The sequence below is a fragment of the Castanea sativa genome, chromosome 11 (genome assembly GCF_040712315.1).
Source record: "Castanea sativa cultivar Marrone di Chiusa Pesio chromosome 11, ASM4071231v1".
In the NCBI taxonomy this organism is placed as follows: domain Eukaryota; kingdom Viridiplantae; phylum Streptophyta; class Magnoliopsida; order Fagales; family Fagaceae; genus Castanea; species Castanea sativa.
The window spans coordinates 58974914-58990439 of NC_134023.1; the positions used below are offsets into that span (position 1 = coordinate 58974914).

General features: G+C 33.7%; 1 long non-coding RNA gene across 1 annotated transcript; it reads left to right on the forward strand.

Annotated features, from left to right (window-relative positions):
* The first annotated feature begins 14150 nt into the window (after window positions 1–14150).
* LOC142615008 (uncharacterized) lies at window positions 14151–15520 on the forward strand. The gene is made up of 3 exons (XR_012840629.1): window positions 14151–14185; window positions 14688–14801; window positions 14888–15520. It is a non-coding gene; the product is annotated as an uncharacterized LOC142615008 (long non-coding RNA).
* Window positions 15521–15526: the final 6 nt, after the last annotated feature.

The window sequence follows — 15526 nt, forward strand, 5'->3', positions numbered from 1 at the left end:
AGTGATCTTGTCTTTGAACTGAAGCAATGCCAACCGGTCCATCTGATTATTACCGCCAACCACAGACGTGACTGAGAAGCCACAGCACAAGAGAAGGATAAAGGCAAGCATGCAAGAAGAAGAAGAAGATGGTGGAGCTGAACTCCAGTGGGAAAGCCCCATATCCAATATGGTATGTAGAAACAAAACAGAGAGGGTTTGATTTCGTTGCTTAGTGCTCATAGGAAAAGCACATTTATACAAGAATTGGTGAAGATTGAAGCAGAACCAACTTTCTGCATGTAGTTCGGAACCAACCCAAAAGACAAGAAGGTGAGGACGTTGGGGAATTGTAATCAACGAATGTAACCGTCATTGGACCCGTTAATGAAAAATCTTCCTGATTGAATATGAAAAAATATTTAAATAATGTTAGTTGAAAATACTTGGTTGAAACATGGCCACTGTGCTGCCTTAAGTAGATGTAGATTGCGCCACATTTTCTTCCATTTGACACACATCTTCATGGACTCATACTGACTCCACCAATTTCAAATGCACCGGCACCATTTTATTATTGATGGAAGCCATTGCAAGTAAGGTTTATCAAATCAGAAAAGGTTAAGTTTTCTGTGGCCAAAGACTAGAAGTCAGAATTGGTTGGCTTGCAGTTGTCAATGACGAGTGCGGAATTTTGACATCGGAAATTTTTATTATTGTTTTGTGACTGTATTATTTTGTCCATCCCTAAAAGATATTTTTACTGATTTTAGTTGCATGGACTTGCAATCTTTGCCATATTTTGCGAGCCTCCAATTTCACTGAAACATGAACACGCAATTTTTGTTACTTAATTTGGAATTTTTGAAAAAATTATACTTTACCACTTTAAACTATACTCTTGATCACACTTTGCACTATAAACATTTTGAATGCTAGTTTCGTACTCTAAACTATGATCTTCGTTATACTTTGCATCCCGGCATCAAGTTTGTCATTAAAAACCTAATTGCCCTTATTCTCAATGCTTTAAAAACAAAAAATAAATTATACTTTATCACCCTAAATTATACTCATGATTACATTTTGCACCCTAAAATTTGAATTTCTATCCAAGTTAACAACAAATTTAATGTCGAGGTGCAAAGTATAACAAGGATCATAGTTTAGGGTACAAAATGTGCACCCGAAAAGTTTAGAGTGCAAATTGTAATATGGAGTATAATTTAGAGTGGTAAAATGTAATTTTTCCAAAATAATTTCATGATTATGGCCTTAATTAGTAATTCCTTGTAATATGATCAAGACATGCATGCATGAATCGTAGTGAGCATACAGGAGAGCAAAATAGGTAAAATTTCAAATTTACAAAGTTGTTTTGTTTGTCAATGCAGTAATTACCCCCTCCTCCCCTTATGGTCCGTTTGGATTGAGGGAGAGGGAGGGGAAGTAGAATAAAGTAGAATAGATTTAGCACAAAATTAGCTTATTTTTAGCCAACTCTACTCTACTCCCTCCACTCCCCCTCCATCCAAATAGGCCCTTAGATTCAAAACCCACCCAACTTGTCCAATTGTCATCCTCAAAGAAAGATAGAAGATATAATTTTTTTTATTAGGAAAATATGATTTTTATTTCATTTCAAAAGTGAAAAAAATGATTAAAAAAAGCTAATTATTAATATAGTAATTTATTACTTTCATGAAAATTTTGTGTATAAATAATATAATATAAGGTAATTACAAAATGTTATAATATATATATATATATATATATATATGTTATAATTTGATAATTTTAGGAGTCTATATTAACCAAAATATATATCATAATTCACATGTTTGTACTTGAGCTTACCTAGTTACGAAAATTATTTCATTTAAATCATAAGTGTAATTTTAATTTTTTTAAATAAAGTCACAGAATGACATATTCATGTATAAACCAACCTTTAACAAATAAACACAATAGAATGAGTATATTATTTCTTTTACGGATTTTATTATACCAAAATATCACTTAATATTAACATGGATAGTTATAAATTAGATTACCATGTGTTTCTTTTTTCTTTTTTTTTTGCTGAATGAATGCCATGTGTTTCCGCTTAGAATTATGGGTTGTTCATTTATGATATAACAGATAAATCCTACTTTTTTTTATTTTGGCTAAAATGTAAAATTGACCCTCTAAGTTTTTTCATATTTTATTTCAGTCCTCTAACTTTGCTTTCGTTCATTTTAGTCCTCTAACTTTTAAGTTTATTCAATTAAGGCTTTTCCATCCATTTTTGTTATATGTTGTGATTATTTTTTCAAATTTTTTAGATTTATCTTCAAATTTTTTTAATTAAAAAATTCAATTAATGATTGAAAAATATTTTCCGGATTAAAAAAAAAAAAATTTAACAAAAGTTTGATGGAAGACCTTAATTGAATAAATATGAAATTTAGAAGACTGAAATGAACGAAAACAAAATTAGAAAACTAAAATGAAATCTTAAAATATTTAGAGGGTCAATTTTGTATTTTAACCTTTGATTTTTAATCAAAGAAATCCCAACCTCAACTCAGCCCATAAAGGTTATGAAGAGTGATTGCCTTTGTAGCACACCCAATGTGCACTATCCTTTTAATCGGAGTGGATCTTATATTGGGCCCGCTTTAACTGTCCGCAATTAGGCTGTGGACTCAGCCCACAAATGTAAAAAGTGAAACATCACGAGAATGAACCTACTAAAAAAAGTAGCAAATTACTTTTATCTAATTCAATCAGTTTTATTAAAAAGAAAAGGTTGATCAGTTTTAAGGTTAATTATTGTCTGAGAGTAGTGTGAAATAGATCTCACTTACTGAAACTTGAAATACAACAAATTAAGCTTTTTATTTTTTTGGGGGGGAAAAAACAAATTGAGCTATACTAGCTAGCAAAACACTATTCAAAGGCCTTGCAACATCACAATGGTACAGACGTACAGTGGGTCGAAATGATAAAGGAAATGTTAACTGATACCATTTATTAATTAAATATTTTTAAAAACTTTTTATGAGAAATGAAAAAAAAATATTGACCTTTTTATTTATTTATTTATAGTTTTTTATATTTCTCATGGAAACGGTATTAAAACTTTTCTAAAATAGTTTTTAACAAAGGGTCATGTTTTTTTTTTTTTTTGGACTTACAAAGAATCATGTTAAGAGATGCTCTTGGGGCAATTGTTAATAAACTATTTTTAAAAAAAATTTATACCACTTTTAAGTAAATTGAAAACGCTGTCAAAATATTATTATTTTTTTCTATAAAAACTTTCTTAAAATAGCTCACTAGGGCATTTGTTAACATTTTCCTTTAACAAATACTTTAAGAGCAGTAAGACCCAAATGATAATGGAAGAGTTAAAAACAACATGATTTTTCACTGTGAAGTTCGATGCATGTTCTTTTGTTTTTGGGTCAACTCCAAGACTTGGTAACTTAGTAGCCCAATGTGTAGCCCAGTAGGCTCTATTTACGGGTCAACCTCCATCTCTAGTCCTCCCCAATCTGTTGCTTGGGCCTTGATCAACTAGAAAGTATATGATGTTTCAAGAACTCCAAATCAGCATACAGTTGGTGTTTCTAAGCCCAATAATAAATTGACACTTGGACTAAAAAAGACATCAGTATACTGAGCCATTTAAACTAAAATGACTAAATTATCCTTGAAAAAATTTCAAACACCTACCAAACAAAAAAAAAAACCAAATACTTTTCCTCTTTTCAAAATCAAATCTCATTCTCTCTCCCCAGTCCTCACGCCACCATAGTCCCTTCTCTCTCTCAAACCCCAACCCCGACAACCACTACCCAGCTACAGCATCTCCGGCATCACAACACTATGGAACTTGCATTTGTCTGTGTTAGGCTATAAATAAACATTTTCACATGTGTGAGCATGTGAGTCAAATTGTTCATGACTTGAGGGGTTGGATTTTGATTTTACATGGCCCAAATAAGCAAACTTGCAAGGCCCATTATAACAGAAAATATCACAGTACACTCACTCGTGATGCAGAAGTTTTGGAGGTCATGGTCACGTAACTAAAGGGTTTTGTAAAGTGAGCATGTGAGTCAGTTATCCACTAAGTCAGAGTGCAATAGAAGTTACCAATATATGAGAATGAGTGTAGTAACTGTTTTTGTCTACTATAAATAAAGATTAAAGGTATTATTAGAAACACAACAAAAAATCTGACAAACTAGATTCACATACCCGGTCAACGGAAGGATAACTTCGTGTGAGCATGTAAGTGCATTTGCCTCACATGAATTATCTAAGGATAGTTTTTGTTATTTAACTTAGGGGTTTGTGTGATTTGAATCTTTCTTATTTGTATGAACTTGAATTTTGAAATAAAATATCTACATATTGTGATTACATTGCTTGTTCCCTCGTTTTTCTTAGTTGGATATTTTGTACTTTTGAAGTCCTATTAGTTTAGGCAATGCCAGAGCCCATCAATTTGGTGTGAAGTTTTGTCTTCCAAGTAGTTCTTTTCAAGATAGTTTGTATTCTCACAAACAAATTGGCGACCACAGTAGGAGTACATGCCAGTCCTTACAAGAAAAATGAGGAATAATAGCAATGAGAATAATTTTGGTTCTTCTAATTCTGCAGAACCAGGTCTAGATTCACGGCCTATTATAGAGCATGGTGAATTTGGACATAATGGATTAACGTTTTGACTGCATGAGTGATGAGATGAAGCAACTTAAAGAAAACCAACATTTGGTTCATCGAGTCATTGCTGCAATTGGCAAAGATAGACCCTTAAATCAGCCAAACGTAGGAGCAAATAATGACTTTGTTGGTGGAATGGGTTCAGGAGTGAATAATAATCCTTTATTTGAGAATTTCCAAAATATGGAAGTTCCTCTAGGATTAGGAAACACCCCTTTTACTGAGAACTCCCCAAGAATGGAAAGTATCCTTCATTTGATTAACCCACCAAGAGCAGAAAATGTTCTCCATATTGAAAATTCTCACAGAAATGAGAATAATGATCATGTGACTATGAATGTTCCAATAAGAACAGAAAATGCTCTTCAAGGAAATAACCATCGTATGAGAAACAATCATCACAATGGAGTTCCTCAAAGGAATAATAATAACCAGGAGTAGAAATCCCATTAGATGACATTGATTTCCCTAGGAATGATAGAAACCTAGAATTATTTATGGATAATGGGTTTGACAATGGTCAAGAGAATGAACTTGGGCATGAAATGGCTTAATTTCAGCAATATCCAAGAAGGGATAATGCTAATAGAAATAGAGCAAATCCTAGATTTGCACAGCGAAGGTAGAGAGCTGAAAACAATAGAATGGCCTTAGAAAGAAATAATCATCATAATGATCGATTTGAAATCGAACAAAATAATTTAGAACGAAATCAAGTAGAGGCACATAATTATAATGGTCATAATGATGAAGTCCACAATAGAATGGACTAAATCTTAGAAATTTTGGAACGCACACATGGTCTAGCATTTCGAAGACATAGGCCAATTTATAGGAAGCCATATCTAGAGTGGATTGATAGAGAACCATATCCAAGAGGGTTTAGAATCCTAGGATTTTCTACATTTTCTGGAGAAGATGGCAAGACTGTACTGGAACATATGTCCAGATTCACAATACAGTGCGGAAAGGTCTTAAACAAAGAAAATTGTAAGATGAAGTTATTCCCAAGCTCTTTGACTGGACAAGCATTTGCTTGGTATTCATCTTTACCTCCTAATTCTCTAAATTCATTGGCTGAATTAAAGGACAAATTCCAAACACATTTCTCTCGCACAGATTTGAGAGTGTCAATTGCTGATTTGGAAAGATTAAGACAAAGACCAGATGAAACTGTAGAGCAGTTCATTATGCGGTTTAAAAGAGCCCGTATGCATTGTCAAATTGTTCTACCAGAGAAAGAATATGTCAAGTTCGCTGTAAATGGTTTAGATTTTGAATTTAGGAAAAAATTCGAAGGGGTGACATTCTTTGATTTATATGAATTGTCTGATAGGGCTTCTAGGTATGAGAGTCTCATTAAAGAAGAAAGAAACAAGAATAATTCCACATATGGGACTTACTTTCATGACCCTAATTATGAAGTAGACATTGCAGAGTTTATAGGTCATAAACCCCAAGTATGTGATGTACTAGATAAGAAAAACATTAAGACTAAGTTAGCATATAAACTTTCAGCGCCTATAAGAGATTACTCATTTGACATAGAGAAGTTTGATGAAATCTTTGATTGGCTGTTAGAAGCCAAGTTGATAAAGTTAGTTGGCAGACACAAAATACCAACAAAGGCAAAAACACGTGGTAGGGATTATTGTAAATGGCATAATGCATTTACACATCAAACAAAAGATTGTGTAACCTTTAGGAATGTTATTCAAGATAAAATTGAAAGAGGAATCTTGAAATACCCTGAAAAGCATAAGGAGCAAATGAAAACAGATATTGATCCCTTTCCACCTTTGCATGATTTAAATATGATTTTAGCAGATTTTGAATCTTTGATTAGTAGCTTCAAAAATGATGAGAACTCAAAATGTAATGTATATCAATGTGTTAATGTGCAGGTAAAAAATCATTGCACCTCACCCAAGGGATGAAGAGATTGAAAATCAATGAAGGATCTTTTATGCGGGTAAATAAATATGGCTTGCAGGGTAAAGAAAACTTCTTTTAGGGCAAGAATGTCCAAACAAATAAGGGAAAGGCTAAAATGGTAGAACAACCAAGGCCTACAACTTATAAAAAAGCATTACAAAAGCATAATTCTTTTTCAAAAGATCAAGTTTTTCATTCTGATGAAGATGATTGTTTGCGTGAGCGGTGTAGTTGCATAATGGCGCAAGTTTTTGGAAAAGTGGCTGTTGGGATAGAATCTCCTTTAAGTGATATTGATTTTGGCCAATTGTTGAACCTAAAAAAGTTGAATCAGTATTTTCAAGAGTAGAGAAACCAAAACAACTTCGCACTTTCAAACCTCTAATAGGGGAGCCAAATAAATGGTACTCCATGGAATCTGTTAGTGTTAAACCACCACAAAAGCGTCATTTTAAATATGGATATAATCCATATTTCCCACAAATGACAAGAACACAAAGGAGACGCTGGCTTAGACAACAAATGTATAAGTATCAAGAGCCAAGACAAACTCCTGAAAGTTCTAATGATGCACCACTTAACAAGGAGAAAGAAATTAAAAAAAAAAGGAGGCATACTAACTTCTAAATATGTGAAGATGTCACCAAGTGCAATTCGGTTGATAGGAAATGAAACGAGTATGCAAAGAGCCAAAAGTGGCAATAATATGCAGCAAAGAATGTTCGAATCAAAGCAACTCGCATAAAGTGAAATGGTTCAAGATTTATCTAAAAAAGAGAACCAAGAACTAGTGTGCCAAGATCACAAGAAATTAGAGAGATGTACAAATGATTTGGGGTCTAATCGAATGGATGATAACACAGTCATTGTGTACATTGCAAGAAAACCAAAAAATGAAATAAAAGAAAAGGAAATATCAAAAGAAAAAGAGATGCAAGAGGAGAAATTGGCTGACATAGAAACTGAAGAAAAAAACAAAGGTATAATGAATTCAATCATTCCAATTGAGGAGATTAAAGGAAACGAGTTTTTGCAGGAACTTGGAGATGTAGATATGATGGAAGACCTTGAAGATATTGAAGGTTGGGATGATTTGGAGGCATTCAATGAGTTTGGAGAGGAACTCGAATTAGAACAAAAAATTCCAGTAATGTGGAATGTAATGTGATCACATTGCCAATTGAGTTTATGGCAAAACAGAACCTTACCGAAGATGAAGAGCGTAATTCTAAAGGCTCAAATGCTCAAGGGGCATGTCATATCCTATTAACAGATGAAGAGATGGAGGATTTAGAACCTAAAGTAGAGGCGGAGCTGGAATTCCCACCAGGTAAAATTATCTTTGAGAAACCATCTAAAAGAATGTCATAGCATTTAAAGCCTTTATTCATTAAAGTTTACATGGATGGAATACCTATTAATAGAGTTTTAGTAGATAATGGTGCTGCAGTCAATATTTTGCCTTGGGGAATGTTGAAAAAAATCAATAAAATAAACGCAGATTTAATTTGGTTAGATGTTTTAGTCACTGGTTTTGCTGGCGAATCTACTAAAACTAGAGGTGTTATACCTGTAGAATTAAAGGTAAGGAATAAGATTACAAATGTTGCCCTCTTTGTTGTTCATACTAAGGCAACTTATAATGCTTTGCTAGGAAGGGAATGGATACATTCAAATTTGGTGATACCTTCCTCCCTACATCAATCTCTAATGTTTTGGAATGATGATAATTCTATTGAGATGGTGAAGGCTGATAATAGGTCATTCAAAGCATGTAATAATACAATTGATGCTCAATTATATAACAAAAATGTTGGGATTTTGAAACTGACAGGATTTGATTACAATGGCAAGCCAACAAAGGTGGAAACGGCTAGAGAACAATCATGTTCAGCTCGAGAAAATGTTACTAACCAAGAAATTGGCAAGGAATGGTTTGACGACAACATCGTAGAGCCAAAAATGCCAAATATAGTTGAGGAACCTGTTAGTGATGAGTAGTTCACTTACCCCAAGGAAATTATGGGCCATTAAACTGGCTGAAGACAAAGTAATAAGTTACATTCTTGTGAATAAAATAGAACAAAGTATGTTCTTGGCAGAACGTGTATTGGAAGAAGAAAGAGATATTGGAAACCAAGTTAAAATTGGTTTAAATTCTCTAAGTAAAGCTCCTATCCAAATGGATGACTTGAAAGCAGAAGTTCAAGATCCTTTGATAGAATTGAATCTTGGAACTGAAGAAGAAAAGAAAGTGACATATATTAGTAGTCACCTTACACAGTATCAATTCAATGAAATGCTGGCTGTGGTGAAGAGGTTTAAGGATTGCTTTGCATGGGATTACACTGAATTACCAAGTTTGGACAGAGCACTAGTAGAGCATAGACTTCCAATCAAGAAAGAGCACATTCCACACCAACAACCTCCTCGCAGGATGGCGAATGAGGTTATTTTGAAAGTGAAAGAAGAGATTGAAAGACTATTACAAGCAGGATTCATAAGGCCAGCCAGGTATGTAGAATGGCTTTTTAATATAGTTCCAGTTCTTAAGAAAAATGGCAAATTACGTGTATGCATAGATTTTAGGAACTTAAATATAGCAACACCCAAAGATGAGTATCCTAGGCCAATTGTAGATGTATTAGTAGATGGAGTGGCAGGACACAAATTGTTGTCTTTTGTGGATGGGCGTTTAGGTTATAACCAAATCTTCATTGCAGAAGAGGATGTCCACAAAACTGCCTTCAGATGTCTAGGCTCTATTGGAACATTTGAACGGGTAGTAATGCCATTTGGCTTAAAAAATGCTGGTGCAACTTATCAGCGAGCCATGAATTTAATTTTCCATGATATGATTGGAAAGTTTATGGAAGTTTATATAGATGACGTGGTGGTTAAATCTCAAGACTTTAATACCCATCTAAAAAACTTAGAGAAAGTCTTTTTGAGGATGAGGAAACATCAATTAAAAATGAATCCTCTTAAATGTGCCTTTGGGGTGCAAGCAGGAAATTTTCTGGGTTTTCTAGTGCATAATAGAGGAATTGAGATAGACCAAAACAAAGCCAAGGCAATCATGCAGGCTAAACCTCCTTCCAATAAAAAAGAATTACAAAGGTTCTTGGGCCAAGTTAAAACCAAGGTGTTTTCCCCTTTATTAAGGTTAAAAGACCATGAAGATTTTACTTAGAATGAAGAGCATCAGTTGGCCTTTGATACAATTAAGAGATATTTGTCCATACCACCGGTGTTGGTTCCTCCAAGAAGTGGGAAACCTTTAAAGTTATATATATCTGCAACCTAAGATTCTATTGGAAGTTTGCTAGCTCAGGACAATGATAAGGGCCTTGAACAGGCTTTTTTTATTTATTTATTTATTTAAGTAGATTATCAAATAAAGCAAAATTAAATTATTCAATGATAGAAAAACTATGTTTGGTTTTGTATTTTATTGCTACTAAGTTAAGGCATTATATGCTTTCTCATGTAACTTATATTATCGCACAGACTGATGTAGTGAAATATATGCTATCTAGGCCTATTTTGCGTGGTAGAATGGGTAAATGGAGTTTAGCGTAAGTGGAATTTCATTTAGTTTATGTATCACAAAAAGCAGTAAAAGGTCAAGCCTTAGCTCATTTTTTGGCAGATCATCCATGCAATGAAGTTACGGATATAAATGAAACCATGTTTGTAGCTTTAGCCCCTTGGAAATTAAATTTTGATAATTCATGTACCACATATGGGGAAGGTGTTGGTGTGATTTTAGAATCTCCAATGGGGATTAAAACCCAAATGGCCTTTAAGTTAGAAGGGAATTATTCTAACAATCAAATTGAGTATGAGGCTCTGATCATTGGGTTAGAGATATTATTGGAAATGGGAATAAAAAATGTAGAGGTTTATGGTGATTCACAATTAGTAATTAGGCAACTCACTGGTGATTATAAATGTTGCAGCTCATCCATTGCACCATACTTTGTGGCTGCAAGACAGCTGCTAGAACAGTTTAGCAATGCTAAGTTAAACCATGTCCCTAGAAGTAAGAATAAAAAAGCCAATCGCATGGCACAGAGTGCTTTTGGACATAAAGAAACCAATCAGGTTGCACAGAGTCCCCCATGTTTAAGTAAAAGGATATTCCCATTAGTTATTGATAGGGAATTAGGGACCCAAGATTTCCATCTTGATACCCAAGTTAATGATTGGAGAAACCCAATCATTGATTACTTAAAAAACCCAAGTGGTTGTGCAAATAATGCTTTAAAACTTAAAGCTAGAAAATTTGTTTTAATGGGAGACCAAGACGAAACTTTATTCAAGAGAGGAGTTGATGGCATCCTATTGAAATGCATTAGTGATGATGAGTCAAAGCAAATCTTAGCAGAAGTCCATGAAGGCATATGTGGTTCACACCAATCAGGCATAAAAATGAAATGGCTGATACATAGATATGGTTACTATTGGCCAAGTTTATTGAAAGATTGCATCAAATATGCACAAGGTTGTGTAGAATGCCAAAAACATGGTCCAATTCCTAGGATTCCTGCTTCAGATTTTCATGCAATAATAAAACCATGGCCCTTTAGAGGATGGGTGATGGATTTAATTGGAAAAATCAGACCAATCTCAAGAAAGAAAAACTGCTTCATAATCGTTGCAACAGACTACTTTACAAAGTGGGCTGAAGCAAAACCTTATAAGGAAGTGAGTGAGTTTGATGTTATTCAATTTATAAAAGAAATGATAGTCCATAGGTTTGGGATTCCTCAATCTATAATAGTGGACAATGGAACCATCTTTAATGGAACCAGGGTAAAAGCCTTCACACAAGAATATGGTATTTGGATTTTAAATTCCACACCATATTACGCATAGGCAAATGGTCAGGCAGAGGCCAAAAATAAGATTATCAAGAATAATTTGAGGAAAATAGTGGCTAGAAATCCTACAAGTTGGGACGATTTGTTGTTTGAAGTATTGTGGGCAAATAGAACTTCAAAAAGAATGAGCATAAACACTATCCCATATTCTTTAGTTTTTGGCCATGATGCAGCTTTACCCATGGAGATTACTGTGAGATCAATGAGGATTACAAGGCAAAATGAATTGACTCATTTGGATTATCAAGATGCGATGTTTGCAGAACTTGATGAAATTGATGAGGCTTGTACGGCAGCTTTAAATTCTATTGTTGTACAAAAACAAAAAGTATCTGAGACGTATAACAAGAGAATTAAGGCAAAGTCATTTGCCATTGGGGATTTAGTTTGGAAAGTTATCTTGCCTATAGGAGTTAAAGATCCATATCTGGGTAAGTGGTCTCCTAATTGGGATGGACCTTTCCTAATTAGCGAGGTCTTTGATGGAAATGCTTATAAGTTAATGGATATTAGTGGCAATGAGCATGCAAGATCCATTAACGGCAAGTTTCTAAAATTGTATAAGCCAAGTATGAACGAATTGGCTTACTCACATAAACAATTTTGAGATATGCATATATGAATGTTTCCAAGGGCCAAATGAATGGTTAAAAAGGGCATTAGTGATTAAAATAATAGATCACAATGCAATGAATGTATATAGAAGAAAATTCAAAATAAGGAAGGGTTGTATACTGATATAATTTCATAATTGAAATTGATCTAATACATTGGGAATGAATTTCCAAATACTACTAATTTGTTGGGAGAGTACCTTTCAGCGGTGACTCTCTAACAGTTGTAGCAAACCCAAAGAGCAACCACAATATAATTTTGAATGTTTTGAGTAGTGCTAGCAGTAATGTTGGTGTTTGGACCAGTGTACCTGGTTTGAAGTTGTTCCCAAACTAAGTAAGTGCTCTGCAACATGGCAGTGATCTTGGTGTGCATGATTTTAAACATCTAGCTGCTACTTCTCAGGAGTTAATACCAGCTGAACAAGAGCAGGGATGGAGTTCCCTAGCTTCATTTCTCAACTCCTGCAGTCAATTGATCCTCTTAAGATCAACGACGAACTTGAAGATGTCTCCATTTTGTACGCACCAGCTCCCGACATCATGCGGAATTACAGTTGCGACGTTGTTCAAGCCTCGATCGAGATGAATAATTTCAGAATCATGGACAACCTTTGCCAACGTCCACCTGAGTTTTGAAGGACTTTTTGGATCAGGAGTTTGCAAATTGATCTGACCTAAAGCCCCAATTTTATTTTCCTTTCACCCTTTTGTTTTTTTTTGTAATTAACTTATGCGTAATTGGCCTAAATTTAGCTCATCACGCATAGGGGGCATGTGTTAGGCTAAAAATAAACATTTTCACATGTGTGAGCATGTGAGTCAAATTGTCCATGACTTGAGGGGCTGGATCTTGATTTTACATGGCCCAAATAAGCAAACTTGCAAGGCCCATTATAACAGAAAATATCACAGTACACTCACTCGTGATACATAAGTTTTGGAGGTCATGGTCACGTATCTAAAGAGTTTTGAAAAGTGAGCATGTGAGTCAATTATCCACTAAGTCAGAGTGCAATAGAAGTTACCAATATATGAGGAGGAGTGTAGTAATTGTTTTTGTCTACTATAAATAAAGATTAAAGGTATTATTAGTAACACAACAAAAAATCTAACAAACTAGATTCACATACCTGGCCAATGAAAGGATAACTTCATGTTTGTAAGTGCGTTTGCCTCACATGAATTATCTAAGGATAGTTTTTGTTATTTAACTTAGGAGTTTGTGTGATTTGAATCTTTCTTATATGTATGAACTTGAATTCTGAAATAAAATATCTACATATTGTGATTACATTGCTTGTTCCCTTGCTTTTCTTAGTTGAATATTTTGTACTCTTGAAGTCCTATTAGTTTAGGCAGTGGCAGAGCCCATCAATTTGGTGTGAAGTTTTGTCTTCCAAGTAGCTCTTTTTAAGATAGTTCGTATTCTCACAAACAGTCTTGTGAGAAAACCTCAAAATCTTTTTTTTCTAGTAAAACCATCCTACGTCGGAAGCTTTCTTGCTCCTTCCAACACCCGACAGTCACAAGAAGGTTTCTCTCTCTCTCTCTCTCTCTCTCTCTCTCTCTCTCTTTGTTTCTTTTCTGTATTTTCACATCTTTTTTGTATGCTTTTTTGTTCCCAAAATTGCAGATTTGAAAAAAAAAAAAAAAACAAAACAAAAAAAACTTCAAATGAATGTTTGTGTAGAAAGGAAATTTGTACCTGTTTGATAAAATGTCTCAATGAAGATGGAAGCACTCCTTTGTTCTTAAACTATTATCAATCAATAGAATATACAATATACAGTAATGGGTTAATCTTTTTTTTTTTTTTAAATGTTCTTTTGAATCAAATTAAAGCTCAGGTTTTTTTTCCACTTTTTTTTTTGGGTTCTAGTTTCATATGTAGTTTTTGGGGAGAACATAAATCAATAGTTTTTGGTGGTAATGAAATATGATAATTACTTGATCAATTTCTTTTTTTTTTATGCCAAGGTGCAAAGGTTGCTTATAGTATGGGAGATGATGATTGGATTCTACGTTGTGATGGTGTTGCCTTCTAAAATGGTTAGATTTACACGATGATTAAGTTTGATGACACGGTGGTCTTGAAGAAGTTCATTTGAAGTGTATGAATTCATTATAATATTTGGACTATAATATTCGGAGAAAAGCTCTTAAAGTGGGCTATAGTGTTCTTCTTAACATCTGTGCTAGATTTACATGATGTTAGTTTTTGGGACAATGTTGTTTCTCTTTAACTGTTCTAATTACATTGTTGATAAGCACAAGTTGTTTGCATATGTTAGTTGTAGCATACCATTAAATTGATCTTTGACGGTTTGGAGTGAATAATGAATTACTTTTGTTAAAGATAGTAAAGAAATGGACCAAACTAATGGGTTTTCTTACAAATACTTGATTGTTATTACTTATTAGTTGATGGTTATGATGTTCAAAAGCTTATTATTCTTATTTACTCTTAGTGGTAATTTATCAAAAGCCTATGAGAAAGCTCTCTCTTTTTATCTTTTTATCTTTTTTCTACTAAAGCTAATATTTAATACAGAACAGAGACAACAACAACATGGAGGAAGATGATTTAAATTTTGAGATTCACCATGGAGGAAGGTTCGGGAATCTTAATGGGTTAATTCATGTTCAGGATTCTTAATGAGGCAAGGTTAGCTTTGTGCTCTAAGTTATTTTTTTTAGGGGGATAAATATTTTGATGCTTATGTATATATTGTTTTGTGTGTTATAATGTAGGATACATTATAATAGTTGCTACAAGTGCTGGAGATTCAAATTCAAAGTATGCAAGTCAAGAAAAAGAACAAACCCGGGATGATTTGAGAACGTATAACTAGGCATTAACAATCATATGTTTTACGTAACCCACATACATTTGGTGGTGATAATTTTGGAGCTTTAGGTGATATAGATTATGTACCCGCAAATAATTTTGTAATTTTTTTGTCCTTCATATAATTCTGCAACTTTAGGTGATAATTCTCACCTATTTATCCTGAATAAAGCTGCATTTTTACAGATTGCATATTTCGGTGATATACTTGACTCTGTTGCTACATCAATAGTGTGAGAAACTCTTATGGGAATACATATTCTATCAAACTTGAAAATATGTCATTGCAAAATGAAATACTTATTCTATCAAAGCTTGAGTAAGATTTTTTTTTCCTGGACACAGTTCTGTAATTTAGATTATATATAGTGTGTTGCTGTTGTTTGCCTTAATACCTATAATTTAGATTATATAAAATGCAACAGTGTTGTTTTCCTTCCTTAATTAGTGGTGTCGAACCATTGGTGTTGTTTGTCTTTGGTACCCAATGATTATCAAAGTTAACATAAATCTAAATTTTTATTGAACTTCATAAACGCAAC